Consider the following 16,132-nt stretch of genomic DNA (forward strand, 5'->3'; position numbering starts at 1 on the left):
GTTGGCATGTGACAAGAGTCAATATATGACAAGACTTCTTCCAACCTTTGAGCAGTGTCTCAGGTTATACAGTTATAGAAACAAGCACAGGGGAAGGGGACGGTAGGACTTGGTTATTTCTGAGCAAAGGGAAGGTTTAGAGGCATTTATACAGAGATCCTGTCATGATCACTTTTCCTAGTCTCATTTCATTGTAATGGTGAGGCCCAGTTAGTATGGAGTTTTCATAGGTCTGACATAAAGAGAATCTCATCTCAGAAGAGAAACGTACACTGCTTGGTCCTGATTTCCAAGTAGGAAGGCCAAATTAAGTAATTATTAATTTTTTAGACCAAAGTAAGTTTGAGGCTCAGTTCCAGCAGAGCTTGGCATTGCATTTGCACATCTACAGTAAGAACAACTCCAGGGAGCACATCCAGAGAGCCCAAGACCAGGTGACATCCCAATTCCTCTATCAGATAAACTTGCTCTTGTTTGTAGCATTACAGTGGTGCTAAAACAGACAGCACCTGCATTAAATTCTGTTTTGTAGGGAACAAAACATAGAAAAGCTGGACACCTTGTTGCTGTTTGTTAGCAGAAGGAAAAGCACCTTCTTTTGGCTTGCTCACAAATGATCCCTGACTAAATTTGAAAAGCTAATTGTTTTCAGATTTTAATAAAGAGAAAACTATTACTTAGCAACCAGAATGCTTTCATTAGACAATAAGAATTGAACAAACACAACTCACATCAAGGTCAATTCAGCAAAGAATGGGAGAAGTTGCTACAGGAGTGGAAAAATGGAGACAGCTGTGGGGAGGAAAAGTGTGGTGAGTTAAAGGAGTGTGTGTACACAAGTGGAGGATGAAGACTAGAGTAAAAAAGCAAACCCAGGCCAGGGTAAATAAGAGGTGTGTAAGGACACTGACAGGTGTGCAGGGGTTGTGGTGGGGTCTTGTCAGAGAACTGGAGCGTGAATTGCATGGAAGCAGCACTGGAGACAGGAAAAGCTGCTGAGAAGGTGCCACAGCTGTTGTGATTAGTATTTTGATGGAGATGATAAATAAAAAAAACTGTTCTAAATTAAAATTAAATATGGGGATATTTCAACTGTCTGTTGCCCCCTGTAGTCACAAAGATCAGAATTTCTGAGCTGTTGGTGGAGACTCCCATTGCACTTTCTGTGGATGTTCCCTTGAGGGCTACAGCACAGTTTCTGTACTTGTTAAACATTTGCTGCACATCGTGTCCACCACAAACAGTTGGCTTTGCAAGACCAATAAATCCACCTGCATACCTTACAGGAAGCCTATTCTGTATAACAGGCTTTTATCCTGCATGAGAATTAAAATCTACATCTAATTTCAATAATTATAGAAACTGATATTAATAATTAAATAACCCGATGCTTAATTATCTGCTAAGCAATGAACTGCAACTAGTCCATTACCCTCAACTCCAAGAAATGTAACTGGCTTAGCAGTAGTTTTTCCTTGTGCAGCTGACACCACAACAGCTTTTCTTTAATGAAAGGAAATAAAATTTAATTTTTGGAAATTCAACTCCTCAGAGACACATAGTGTTTACATATGTTATAGAAGTCTCTGCTCCCTACACAGCTTAGGAAAATTAACTAACACCTTATAGTTCTTGGTTTTCCTTTTGGTGCTCATTTTGTTTTGTTTTTTTTTTTTCAAAATAAGAGATTTTATGTCAAAAGAAATAGCATGACAAACATATTTCTTTTAAAAAAATAGGAAAAAATACTCTGTTTGACCATCTCCTTTTTTTTAGTCTGCATTTTATTAACAAATAGTACTAATTTGATTCTCAAAATTTAAAATATTGAATTTTTAGTAAGACGAGTGTCTTACATAAGTTATAATTGGTGTTATGAATAAAAAGTTATCTATTTTTTGTTTAAGGTTACAGAGCTGGTACAAATTCTGGCACTGAAGACTCAAGGACAGACATGCCACGGACTACCTGGAATCAGACTGCTGTAAGGACAGAGTTACATCATTCTGACCAGTAAAAGTTGAAAGTCAGAAAAAGGAACAATTATTTAGAAATCAAAGAAAGAAAGAAAACATTAAAGTACATTGCTGTTATCAAATAAAACTGGTTGAATTGAGCTTCATATTTTTTCCCATAATAAATGCAAAATGAATAATTAACATTCTTCCATAGTCCACTAATGACATTTTTAAGGACCTTGATTTTTCTGAGCCCACAGGGTATGCTTCTTTCACTTGTTCTGTGCAGGGATGGCAGCTAAGACTTTCCTCATGGATTCCTTCCAACTCAGAGTATTCTATGATTTTATGATTCCATGCTTTAACGAGTTGAGTGTATGGTGTAAAAAAATACAAAAATGTGAAGGAAAATCTGTATTTTAACTTCAGTAAACAGATCTGTGAACAGGGCCCAGCATAGTATGGACTGACCAAGGTTTTGAATGTGCTGCTGAGTGTGATGTGGGGACACCCAAATTCTTTCCTTTTGTCAGCATCCTGACAAACCCTGCTGACAACATTCCTAGAAAGGTCTTTGGTAGCCTTGGGCTCACTAGCCTGGTTAAGGTTCGGTTTGGGCCTTCTCTTTCCCCTTCTCTCCCATCAAATTGTTGAGACCCTACTACAGGCAAGTTCTACCTCCTGAGAAGTCCTGGGCATGCAGGGATGGAAAATCAGGATTTTCAAGGAGGGTGGAATATATTAGAAAAACATAACATCTTACAAAATTGCTAATCATGTTTTCAAACAGAGGCAAAAAATTACAAATTTTCAGCCATAAAGCCTGAAAATTTACCCTGACATCAGCTGTTGCCTGGAACATGAGGCATCAGGTGGCTGGCTAGTGAAGCAGCGGTGGAGTTATTCCACAAGCACTCTTAAGCATAAAAACACTGATGAAAAAGATTGAAGGAATTCAGAATCTGGAAGTCAGTTAAGGTTTAATTTGGTGCCTTCAGCACAGACAATCCAAATTTATCACCATGTGATGCGAGTGCCGTGTCATGTGGGGCTTCCTTACTGACTTCTTAAATTCACAGTTTCTTAACTGTACATGATGGACTTGCCCTGGGCTCATGCGTTCCTTTGGGGATGGCTCTGCTCCAGGATGGCATCTTGCAGAGGATGCAAGTGGATTTTGTGCTCCTTTGTGGCATGCAGGTGGACAATAAAGCCTGAGCTAGCCCTTGTGTCCAGCTGTGTCATGGGGTGGGGGAAATTTGCAAGCAGCCGTAGCCCTGCTCCTCATCTTGGCTGGGCATGCAGCTGCTGGGATACAGGTGTGTCTTGCTGCCCCATGGACAAGATTTGGGACACTTTGAAACCATTTTAGGGCTGAATTAGGCCGGTTCAGGGAGGGCAAAAGGGCAATTTGGGGGAATTTATGGGGTGTTCCGGTGTGCCCCCCCACTCCAATCTCCCCCCTTTATTGGTATTACTTTCCCTTCCCCTCCTGGTCCCTCCTGTGTCCCCAAAAACCCCATGGGAGAGGCAAGTACATGGACCCAACACCAGGCACCAATGAGAGTCAGTCACTCACCCTCCCCTGCCACAGCTGGGCAAAGGGGGAAAAAGGGGGGAAAAAAGTTAGTGAAGGCTTCATGAGTGAGATAAAGGCTGGGAGAAACACTTAAGGGTAAAACAGGCTCAGCTTAAGTTGCAAAGTGAATTTATTACTAACAGAACCAGAGGAGGATAATGAGAAGTAAAATAGGCCTATAAACACTTTCCCCCAGCCCCTCCCTCCTTCCCACTGACACAGCAGGAGACAGGGGCTAGAGGTTTGGTAGTTCATCACTGAGATTTTCTTCCGCTGCTCTGGGAGAGGAGCCCATCCCCTGTGAGGCTGTGGGGTCCCTCCCATGGGAGGCAGCTCTCCATCAACTTCTCCAGTGTGGGTCCACTCTCACGAGCAGCAGCCAAATTACACGTGCTGCAGCATGAACTGCCCCCACAGGCAGACAGTCCTCCCAAAACTGCTGCAGTGTGGGTCTCTTCCCACGGGGTGCATTCCTCCAAGGACAGGCTGCTCCAGCCTGGGAGCAAGCGCCCACTCTCCACTGGGTCTCTCACTGGATCACAGCCTCCTCCAGGCATACACTTGCTCCAGCATGGGCACCTCTCCCATGGCTGCAGGTGGATCTCTGCATCCCCCTGGATGCCAGTGGGCTGTGGGTGGATCTCTGCATCCCCTGTGGATCCCCACAGGTTGCAGGGGCACAGCTGGTTCACCATGGTCTCACCATGACCTGCAGAGCAATCTCGGCACCTCCTGCCCCTCCTTCTCTCCTGACCTTGGTGTCTCCATGTTGTTTCCCTCACATGTTCTCACCTCTTCTCTGACTAGAAGCAAAACCTGTGACTTTGTTTTGATTTTCTTCTTAACTATGTCATCACAGAGGCGTTACTAGCCTTTCTTCTGTTTTGGCCAGCAGCATGTCCATTTTCAGAGCCTTCAGCCATTGGTTCTTTCAGACATGGTAGAAGCTTCCAGCAGCTTCCCACAGGAGCCATCTTTGTGGCTTCCCTGCTACCTAAAACCAGGCCTTGCAAAACCAATCCATCCCAATATCTGCAATCCTGGGTTTATGGACAGGACCCCCACCCCATCGCCCCAGATCTGCTCTTGGGATGGCAGTGAATGTCAGAAAGGAGCACCCCCCACCAGGACATTTCTGGGTCAGCTCTAACAGAAATGTGAGGGGCAAGGGTTAAAGTTAGGATTTTACACTGAAGGCATGCTCACCTCTCACAGTTACTGAGAAAGGAGCTCTGCACACAAATAGCCTGGCCAGTCGAATATCTGCAATTGTAATTATCCCTTTCTCATCTCATCTCATCTGCATCTCATGTCTGCATGTCCTAATCAGTTTCCATTTAAGTTGTAAATACAGAGAAGAAAATGCTGTTCCTATTTACTAGTTCTTTCCTTCATTTCCCATTTCATTATTTTCAGTTGAAAATCCACTCTGAATCTTTACTATGCAATGTTTGCACATTAAAGAGATGTAAATATTTGACAGAAGAGAAATTATTCTCTGTCTTGTCATTGAGGTAAATGTACTTACACTGCCTCTGTATTTATACCCAAGAGGTTAGAATAGGTTATCTAATTGGACTGTCTGGCCTCAAAAACTTATTAACAGATAAAACATAGGATTCTCTGCCTCAAAATATCTAGTAGCCTCCCGTGCTACAACTATACTTTTACTAAAGTATCTAAGGAAGCAAAAGCCGTGTGTGTGGTTAAAAAACTTGAAAACACATCTTTCCCAAAACACTTCTGTAAATGTGCCCCAAGGCAAAGGGAAGATACTGACTATGCAAGCACACATGTTGGCTCAACATTTTATTGGCTTCTGACAGGAGTGATTCAGTGTTTTGTGAAAATTGTGATCACAGTACATCATTCATCCTTTTTTTCTCAACAACCAGAAATTACAAAGCCAGGCTGTTGTCTCACAGGACATGGCCTCATTTTGTTTGGTTTGTTGGCTGGTTTTTTGTGGGTTTTTTGTTTTGCTTTGCTATGTTTTGTTTTGGACTCAAAGGCAGAATGGTTTTTGATGTGTATGAAGCAGCCAGTTCTAGGAATAAGGAAAAATTGGTTAATCTGGAATATTTACTTATCTTGCAGAACACTTGACACTAGGATGAACACCACCAACTACAGATCAACTTCTCTGTGATGGCTGTATTAAAGAACAATTACACTGCACTATTACAATTGCATGAGCATCACCAGGATCTGTGCCAAAACCCGTGCTGCCTTTCATAACTCTCCACAGTTAAAGCTACCTCTGTGAGGTGTGACTTTGCTAAAAATTGTTAGCATTTTACCAGGAAAGAAGGAAAGGAAATAGGGAATCAGGTTTTCAAGAGTAAATCCACATAAAACATGTCATGCTATGACACATAACATATGGCAGAGGCCTGACATGACCAAAACCCAGGAGTTTTCACACTGGAAAACTTTACTGTCAGTGCAATGAACCAAAACTACTTTGTCCACTCAGTTTTTCTTCACATTACTGCTTATTTCACACTCACAACATGATCCCAGAGGAATGTGTAACGGACACTTCAAAGTTTTAGGGCTACATCATCACTGAAGTACATCAGGCTTGCTCTTGAAGGAAAGAGTCCTAAGTAACATCAATTTTGTGAGTAATTCTAGCAAAAAAAAAAAAAAATCAGACAAATGCTTCTGTATTTGCAAAAAGAATATAAAAGAAATTTTAAAAACCCAGGAAAGATAAATGCAGAAATGCTGCTAAATAGAATGCTTTTGCAGAAATGAAGAAATGAGCTTTTCCTAAAACTACTTTAATGAAATTTCAAGTTTTCTATAGTTCGTGGCTTTCATTATGCAAAGCCACTGATAACTACTTTATCAGCTAATTCCTTAGCTTGTAAAATGCACTTTCAGTGAAAAGCAGTGCACGACCCATTTGTCAGCCTGCAAAAATCCATCACTAGCTTGTAAAAGCTGTCCACTCCCTGGTGATTGATGGACTCATGGATGTTGTTTACAGAAAAGCCAAGTAGACGTTCATGTTCGGGCAGAAGGGCCAAGTGATAAAGATATAAAGTTAAAGCATCTGACAAGGGATGTACTCCAGCTCCCCTTTGCAATCACTTCATTGTTATTCAGTGACTATTTTATGGCCCATGTCAGTATGTAAATTATCCTGGTTTCATATTTTGCAATGCATAAATTGGAAAGGAATTAACTCAGAAAGTTTGAAAAAAGGAGATAGCGTTTGCAAATGGGACATTGTTGAAGTGATGCACTTGGTCCTGTTTTTCCTTGTAAAGCTCAACTTGTTTGGTTATTAAATAGTGAAAAATACTGAATTGCAATGTCTGTGCCAAACTTAGTATTTCAGAATTGCACATTTCATGGGTGACACAAGTTACCTCTTAGAATCTTCATATGTTTTTGCTTGCCTAAAGTAGGGGAAATTCTTGTCTGAAACCTCTCCTTCTTCATAAGTCATACTCAACTTATTTTGTACACTTTCTGGATAAAAGCAGCAGCTTTACCCTACAGAGAAGGAGAAATCACAATATTAATGTTTAATAAACTCTTCTGGGAAAATATTTTTTGGGGTTTTCTATAAAATGACTGTAAGACCAGAGTTAGACTGTGTTGACTCCAGGGGGAAAAATATATACGTTAAGCAATATATACACTGAACAGGTGGCAGTGAGGATTTTGGGAATTTTATCAGTAGAAGGTGAACGCTTTGTCTTGGTTGACTATTCATCTGAGCAAAACACTTGAAAATGTTTCTTATCCAGAATTATCAGAGAAAGCAGAGAGTAAGAAAGCCAAAACAGAGCACAAGTATCCTAAATTAAACTGATTGCCTGAGGAGTGTCAGAATTGTGTTCATCCATGCACAGGTCCCAAGGGCTGAAGGTGCTTCCATGCTATGTGTATGGGCTTCAACTTAGTTTTATCTCCAAAGATCTGCATTCCTGAATCAGAGAGGTTTCAGGCTACACAGAGGAAGAGAAAGAAACACTGAGAGCTCACTGACTGTTCATGTGACAGTGAAGTATCCCTCTCCCAGTAAGTTTTCCTCAGCTGGTGTGCCCTACCAGTCATCATGCTTAGGCTTAGGTGAGTATGGGAAACTTAACTTTAACATACCATAACGTAACATAACATAACATAACATAACATAACATAACATAACATAACATAACATAACATAACATAACAATGACTGTCTTAAAAATGCATAGACACTATATTTTGAGTCACATAACATACAGTTTCAGTCTCTCTTCCAAGTCCTCTTTGTGACACAAGGCACATCAGGCTGATAGGAAGAAACAGCTTTTACAGCTGGTTACCCTTTCATGACAAAGGAGAGCAAGCATTGCGTGGTTGCCTTCTCAGGAGATAAAAAACATAACTTTAAATACCTCTAAAAGTTTGGGAAATGCTGTGAAATATTGATTGAAATTTCCTGACTGTAGGAGCAACCTTGAACTGCCAAGCTACATGAAAGGAACGCCTCCTGCAGGACACTCAACAGAGTGAGCTGCAGAAAACTCAAATTCAACTTAACCTAAAAGAGATTTATGTGACATACATTAAACTAATTGGATTTAGTCCTTTCAGCCTCTGCATAACCATGTGTTTATGGTTTTGCCCCCATTTTTGCCATGTTCTTGACTTCTTGATTTTCTTTTCTTAAGAAGCGATGTGCAAAGTAAATTGCTTGTGAGGGTTTTGAAGCTTGAACTTTTGCTCTCTGGAAAGCAATTAGGAAGAAGAACGTAGATATTGAAAATATTATCTCTTTGGTTTTCAGTAATGTCTTAGTCCAACAAAGACATAACATTTTCTTAACAACCTGACCTTGCTGACTTGAAATGTGGGGAATAATTTTATGCTGGTGCCATTTCACTGGACTTCCCAAATCCTAAATTATCTGTAATGATTTACATTAAAAAAGAAGAAGACTGCCTTTTAGCACAGTGCTGGAGGAGACTGAAGAGCTCCAGGGGATTTTTACTCATCCAGACGCACAGACCAAGTGAAGCACAAACACAAAAGTGAAGTGCATCAATTCCCTATTACAACACAGCAGGATAATAATGCTGTTTCAGGAGGTTTCTCTCTCTCAAGTTGAGGACTCCCAGGCTGAGCTCCACTGGGGGGTTTACGTGATTATCTGGATGATTTAGCTCCATAGCCAAGACAGAGTTACCAGGTGCCTAAAGCCATTATTTGACATTGTTTTGATGCAGTGGGGTGTGTATCCAGGTTTTACTAGCAGACAATTTTTATTATATTTCTTAATATTCAGAGACAGCACACATAAGATTTTGGATACAAAACTCATCATGGCTTGTTCTAAGGAGTTTATTCACCTTTTAGCTCAAATACTCCTAGGTACTCATCCTAGCAGAGAACAAAAAGCCTTGACTAACAAAGAAGCAAAAAGGTGGCAGAATTGCCCCATTTTCTGTTCTGCCAGTGGTCACAGCAGGGTTGTATCCCACACAGTGGGTTGCAAGGCAGCAGGGCTAGAAAAATATACATCCCTCATGCCAGAGGAACAAGTTCATGTCCAGTGTCAGCAGAAATAAAGGCAAGGAACATGAGCAGGGCATGAATGGCAGTGATGAGAGTGAGCACAAGTATTTGTTCTCTTTCTTGTTCCACTAAGTGTACCTAATTCAGGCTGCCACGGGCTTCAGAAAATTAGATACATGTCAAGAACAGCTTGTTTAGCAGCGTCTCATACAAATATTCTTCCAAGGTGGTCACACTGCAGAAAAGCACACTGAATGCTACCTCTTGTTCAGTCATGTTGGCATCTTCTGCTTCATCAGACCAGCTGCAAAACTGTGCTTCTGTGCTAATAAAGTCTCTCTCTCCCCCTCTTTCTCTCTCTCAATAAAACTTTCCCATGGTTTTATTAAGAGTAGGAAAGGAAATCTGATTCATGGCTTAAGTATAGAATGCCTAAAGAAAGCCTGGGGTTTGATTTAGAATGACCTGAAATGACAGGCTGGAAATCATAAGGATTAAAAAGTACGGGGGGTGGGGGGTGGAATACAGAAATAATGAGAAAAAAGAAAGGAAGTAGAAATCTGTAAGAAACTTGCCAGGATTCATTGCTTCTTGCTGATATTTCAAGCACTCTGTGGTTACCCAAGAGGCTGAGGAAAATTGACTGTGGAGATACATGTGCTTCCCCTACAGCTTCCTGGAGCTGAGGGAATTCAGCCATGTGAGAGTAAAGAAGAATCACTTGCCTTCAGCAAGATCTATATTCAGTACAGATAAGGCACTTTAAAGACACCCTGGTTTTCCTTGGCTGCTGTCATGGCCCAGTCCTCAGTGCTGAGCACACGCTCAGTTTGGCTCTTCCATTCCTTCTCACTGTTGTCTCAGCGTGGGGTGCTGGTGTCTGGTGCTCAGATATTGCACAGGGCAGCTGAGAGGCTCCAGAGCATCTTGATTTTGCACCAGGCTTGTCATTACCTGCAAAGATAGCAGTCTCTGGGCAGATCTTTTCCCCAGTTTCTGTTGCATTCCCATTAACATGACTGAGCAGGGATGCCCATGAGTGCCCAAGTGTTTTTGACAAAGATGTTGTAGCTATGGAGGTGGAAATGACTAATAAACTGGCATGGACTCCTTGGGTCAGCAAATAAAATCCTATAATCCCAGTCATAAATTACATCAAGTTCTGTCCAACAACAAGTTTTCTGTTCCCACCTCTATTAGGAGAGCTATTCTATAACCTCCATTCTCTGACAATTAGAAATCATCTTCTAAATTGCATCCTAAGCTATTTAATAGCCAGTTGATACCCATTTGTTCGTGTGCCAACACTGTACTCCAATTTGAATCACTCTCCTGTTCTCCCTCCCTCTCTCCTTCTTGGAACAAGTGACTAATTAATATGTTGAGAGAAAATGCTAAGAATATGCCAAGTCTCTTCATGCTGAACACACACTCAGTGTGTCCTGGAACCAGCCTTTTAGTTGTGTACTCTGTCTTGCCCTTTTATCATCAATAATGCTCCCTTGGGTTTTCTTCTGTCTATTTAGAGATGTGATTAGATTTGCAGGGGAGTTGGAAGGTGTGTGAACTCTGGCAACTTCAAAAATGCACAAGGACTAAGGGCCAGAGAAGGAGCAGCATTTCTCTTTCGAGGTGCTCTTCTTTTTCTAAAGCTATGAAACTTCTCAGTGATGTTTGTGCTCATCCAGAGTCTGCAACCTTCAGGATTTTCAAAATCTTTCTTCCTTGGCCTTTCCCTAATTGAAAGCTTGCTGGCTCTTGGAAGGGTTGTGGGGGTGGGATAGACATAATTATCTCACCTCATTAGCTGTGGTATTTTTTGCTAGGGACAGGCAGGCTGTCATTTGGAGAACAGCTGACAGCTCTCCATCTGCACTGAGTCTGAGTCAGATGAAATCTGTGTTGATACAGAAGTCAAAGAGAAAGAAAACAGCATGTGACCTGAAAATTTAGAGAAAATGGTGACCCAGCATGCAAATTTGCATTATTTTGTTTGTGTTTTGGCTCAAATAAGTTATTATTCGTGACATGGGTATCCTTGAATGATGTTCAACAAGTGAATGCATTGTGCCAGTTTCCGTGGGTGCTGGATGGGAGCGTCTGCCTCCTTTCTCTGGCACATTTCAGAGGAAGCCAAGGAGCTCAAGTCACAACTGGGGGATGCCATTGGAGAGCTTTATCTTCCCTACAACACACTTTGGGGAATAAGGTTTAACAATCCCTGTGCTAATGCTCAAAGCAGAAGTCACAGTTCACTTCTATCCCTTAGTCCATTAGCCCTTGGTACCTGTAGTACCTCTTATACCAAGTGCTGGTGTGGTCAGGTGGGCAGTGGGATTTTTTTTTTCCCCCTTATTTGAGTATATTTCTAGATTGATCTGTGACCTGAACTAGATGAATATACCCACAATAGCACTTGGCATCAGTTCAAGGAAAGCAGCATGGAGCTGGAAGAGGGATGAAAGGAGATGCATTTGGGCAGCACCTCAGTTTTAAGCTAATGGGTTCTGTGGAACCATGTTCCTGGGTTCTGAATTCAGTTTAGATGTGGCCCTGCCTTGCTTTGTGTTTAATTTCTTATTTACGAAAAGGTGACAAGCACTTTCCATCTCCAAAGGAATATAGAGAGAATCAGGAAGCACTTCCTGATTGGATGGCATGAGGATAGAGGTTGAGTGTCCATGTGAAGAAGAGGAGAATGCAGAGCTCTTATCCCTGTGTGGAGTAAGCTGCTTTAGCCTGGTGCAAGGAATCCAGAGAGGCAGACTGGGGAGGAAGAAGGGGAAAGCTTCCAAACCAATGGATAAAGCCTTTGCCCATTTCAGGGATGCTTGCAGCAGGACACAGACGTACCTGGAGCAGGTGCTGCTGCACTGTGCTTACACAACAGCTTCCTTTCTTCAGAAGGAGTTGGTTAACCCATCAAGAATGCAGAGAATTATGGTGACTCTTGTTTCCAGAACACTGAGTTAAATCTACAGGTGAAAAAACAAACCACCATTTTTTTTTTCTGGCATGAGTTATTTCAAAATAGTGGCTGTGGCTTTTGCATGATTGTCAGTGATTCACATGTAAAAGTTTCCTGTGTACTCTGCATTGAAAGTAATAGTCCTTATGAATCACTGGAATCACAAAAAAACAGGAAGATGTGATGGGTTGTAAAGGCAAAAATTGCTTTGAAGTGTTAAAAAAACAAAAGAGAAAACCATACAAAAAACACCCCACCCTAAACTGAAAACAGATTGTCATGTGATTAACTCAATATGGGATTCAGTGTGTACACAATGAAAGGGCAGCATATCTAGGTCCATTACAGTATAATCAGAAAGAGAGTGGTGTTGGCACCATCAAGGGCTCTGACTTAAATCAGTAATGATTTAAGTTCATTTAGCAGCAACCTCTGCACAGTGACTTGTCCTCCTTTCCACAGTCCACATACTTCCAAGTTTGACATACTTTAAAAACTTGTCACTACCCTGGAAGAAACATAAATTTCCAGACACAAATCAGTAGTACACAGGTCCTCTTTGGATCTGGCAGACACAAATGATGCAAACTGAAAACACCAGGACCCATTCCACAGCAAGGTCACCTGCCTTTTACACAGCCCCTTCCCTCTGTAGGAAGTGTTTTATCAAGCAAGCAAACACCACCAGAATAATTTTTCTGCTGAGGAAACAGAATTCCAGAGAGGTCCCTTTGCCAGCTAATGGGGGTGATCCTTTAGAGTACAGGTCTCACTCAGTCTGGTGCTTTAACCTCGAGACCTCAGTGCTTTGTCACTGCTGACACACAGGTGAGCTGCTGCTGCTGCTGCACAGCTTTCAGCCCCTCTGTTCATGTGCTGAAAGTACCCAAAGAGCCTTCTCCTTCCCACACATCAGACTGTTAGTGAAATAGGAACAGTGCAAACCCATCTCACATCATCTGTAGGAGTTGTGTGACTCTTCGTTGATGGATAAATAAAATAGATGGGGTGTGTTGCCCTCAGCCAAGCACACAGAATAATGGGGGGAGAGGCAGAAAAAAGGGTGCAAAAGGATCAAACCATGTTGGGGAAAATTGGAGAGTTTGAAATAATACATATTGAAAAGGGAACTGGAAAAAATTGAAAAGGTCAGAGTTCCATTCATTCTTGTGGGAGCTTGAACTGTTTTGTCTTGGCTGACATCAACACCAGGCAGGACAGTTCCCACCATCAGGAACACCTTCCTCGCCAGTTTGCACATGTCCACCATCTCCTGCAGCTTGCATTGCCTCTTCAGAGCAGGTTGAAATCTCTGTCACCTTCTTGTCCTTTTTTATATTAATGGTCTTGAGCACAGACCACACTGAACAGCATCCAGCCTCTGGTTTTTGAGAGGGTTTTCTTCTTTTCAGCAACACAGTACACAATTTGTTATACTCTCAGAGGCATTTGAGTTCATAACTGAGAAGGCTGAGTGCAAAAGAGAAAAGGTTTAAAAACAACCCAGGAAAACATTTGAGGTCTTTCTTTTCCATAAACCAGAAGAGAAGAAGATGAGTCAGAGGAAAGCCCCAATTCAGAACAGATTTATATACTGTGAGATTGCCTTTCATGAAACAAGTTTTAAAGGGTATTAATTCCATACGAGCATTTCCCAAGATCTGTAAAAAATAATGTTGAAGTAGGAAAATATCATGAAGAGATAGAGCTCAGATCTATCCACTGAGTCAAACATTGGGAAAGGCTGCCCAGGGCAGTGGTGTAGTCACCATCCCTGGAGGGATTTAAAATACTTGGAGATGTAGCACTTGCAGACATGGTCTCCTGGTGGGCTTGGCAGTGCTTGGATAAAAATTTGGCGTGATATCTCAAGGATTTTTTCCAACCTAAATGGTTCTGTGATGCCATGATTCTAAACATACATGGGGGAAAACCCTTATCCAGCAAAATTTTGAGTGACTGTTCATTGCAATATTCAATAGTAATCACTCAAGATTTCTTACAGAAAGGACATTTGTTAAAAAATTAAGAAAACTGAGTAAGAAGGTAACAGTTGATGACATTCAGTCCACTTGGGGAGAGACAGTCTACAAATATGTTAGTGTTTTCCTGCACTAGGGTTAAAAGGAAATATGTCTTTGTTTTGAAACAGCACTGCCAGCTGGCAATCTACAGTCCTTAAAAAAAACAGAAGGGAAGATTATGTATAAGTTAAAAACAAGACTGTTATAAGAGATTTGACTTACATGCAGTCAGTCCAAAATTATGCCCCTTTATCTCCTTTTTAAGAAATCAGTAGAAAATAAAAATTCATTTTATTTCCTGTGGATGCTGTCTGGTTTAGAATTGTTTTGTGTATGTTTGTTTGTAATTATCCATCCATAACCTTTGCTAACACAACATGTTATGGTCCAGCAGTGAAACTGCATAAAACAACCCGGATGAGAAAAAGAATATCCAAGAATATACCCTCTTCCTTGTTCTCTGAATTTAATGTAGTTGTCTTTAGGAAGGAAGAGAAAAATAATGGTGGGGGAAATGAGGAAAGGCTCAAGAGAGCAGCACAGTCAAGTACAAGTGACTCTAAGAGACCAGAAGCAAAGAGAATTCCCCAGAGCCTATTGAAAACTGCTGGGTTTGGCAAACCTGAAAGCTGTGCCAAAGAAAATGAAGTACAATAAACTGTTTATAGAACCATCAGAAGCAGATTAGGGTATTAATAACATTAATGTTGTATGGGTACCAGTACTAGGTTATAGGGGCACAGCCAGTTTGCCAGAAGCTCCTGGAGTGCCCCAGATGTTTGGGAGTCACACAGGGAGCCCAGGCATAGAGAGCAGCACCAAACAGGCTGTGCCGTAGGAAGGGTTCAGGGTGGTCTGTCTGCAAGAGGACATTAGGAACACAGGAAACTAAGAATGACAGAATCACAGAATATGATTATTTAAGAAACAACTGGATGTGGCACTCAGTGCTGTGGCCTGGCTGACAAGGTGGTGTTTGGTCATAGGTTGGACTTGATGTTCTCAAAGGTCTTTTTCAACCTGGTTAGTTCTGTATTTCTGTGATTCTGTAAAAGGCTGAGTTGGGAGGGACCCGTTAGGATTATCAAAGTTCAACACCTGGCCCTGCACAGGACACCCCAAAACCCACAGCATGTGCCTGAGAGCATTGTCCAAATATCACTCCCCTGAGGAAAAGTTATTGTCATCTCTTCTTTTACCAAAGGGTTAGGGTCTCTCTCTTTCTCTTTTTATTTCTAAGAATTTAGGAGAATTCTAATTTCTCCTGAATTCTTATTCTCCTAAATTTTTATTTCTCGTAAAATGTGTTTAAGGCAATATTTGGAATCTTTCAAGTCACTGTTCAAACTCAGTCTGTTTAAATCAGAAACTGAGTGGCAGTGGGAGGAGGACAAATACAAATTGTTTATTTTGCATTTCATCAGAGAACCAGGCTAAAAAGAGGATTATCAAACAGGAAGGACTAAAATCCTGGAGTATTCCCCCCTTATCCCAAGACCTCTTTTTATTTTTCATTGAATTCTAGCCAGCAATTCCAAACTAATAGTTTGCCGCTGAAGGCACCAGGCTGCCCTGACATGATTTCTTTTTTATTCTGCAAATAGACTGATGTTACAGGTCATGGCTTCCCACACAACAAGAGGTAAGGAACTGGAAAAAAATCAGCCCTGAAGAAGGACAGGGCCATGCAGAGGTCCAGGGGATGCTTAGCAGGGACCATCAGGCTCATCACTGGAAGACCTGGTAAAGTTCAATCAGCGTAGTTCTAAGTAAGTTTCTTTGTTTAGGCTGCACTAATTGCATCCAATTTAACCTTCCATTTCAGACAATTTTAATTTTTAAATTAGGGTAGCATTGCTGTACTTGTCATCCAATTGCACTCATTTACATAACTATCTTCGTGTGCATAATTTGAGAGAGAGAAAAGTTAATTTAGGAAAACCCACTAGAAACTGGTTTTGCCTATTCACTTTATCTCTCAGGTTGCAAATTTTTGAGATTGTCAGTTGCATCTCCTGTTCCAGGGACAGTCAATTACATCCCCCCTCAACAGCAGTTGAGACAGGTTAAATAAAATCTACATAAC

Source organism: Onychostruthus taczanowskii, unplaced genomic scaffold (genome assembly GCF_017590055.1).
Source record: "Onychostruthus taczanowskii isolate IOZ18803 unplaced genomic scaffold, ASM1759005v1 scaffold250, whole genome shotgun sequence".
NCBI classification, from domain to species: Eukaryota; Metazoa; Chordata; class Aves; order Passeriformes; family Passeridae; genus Onychostruthus; species Onychostruthus taczanowskii.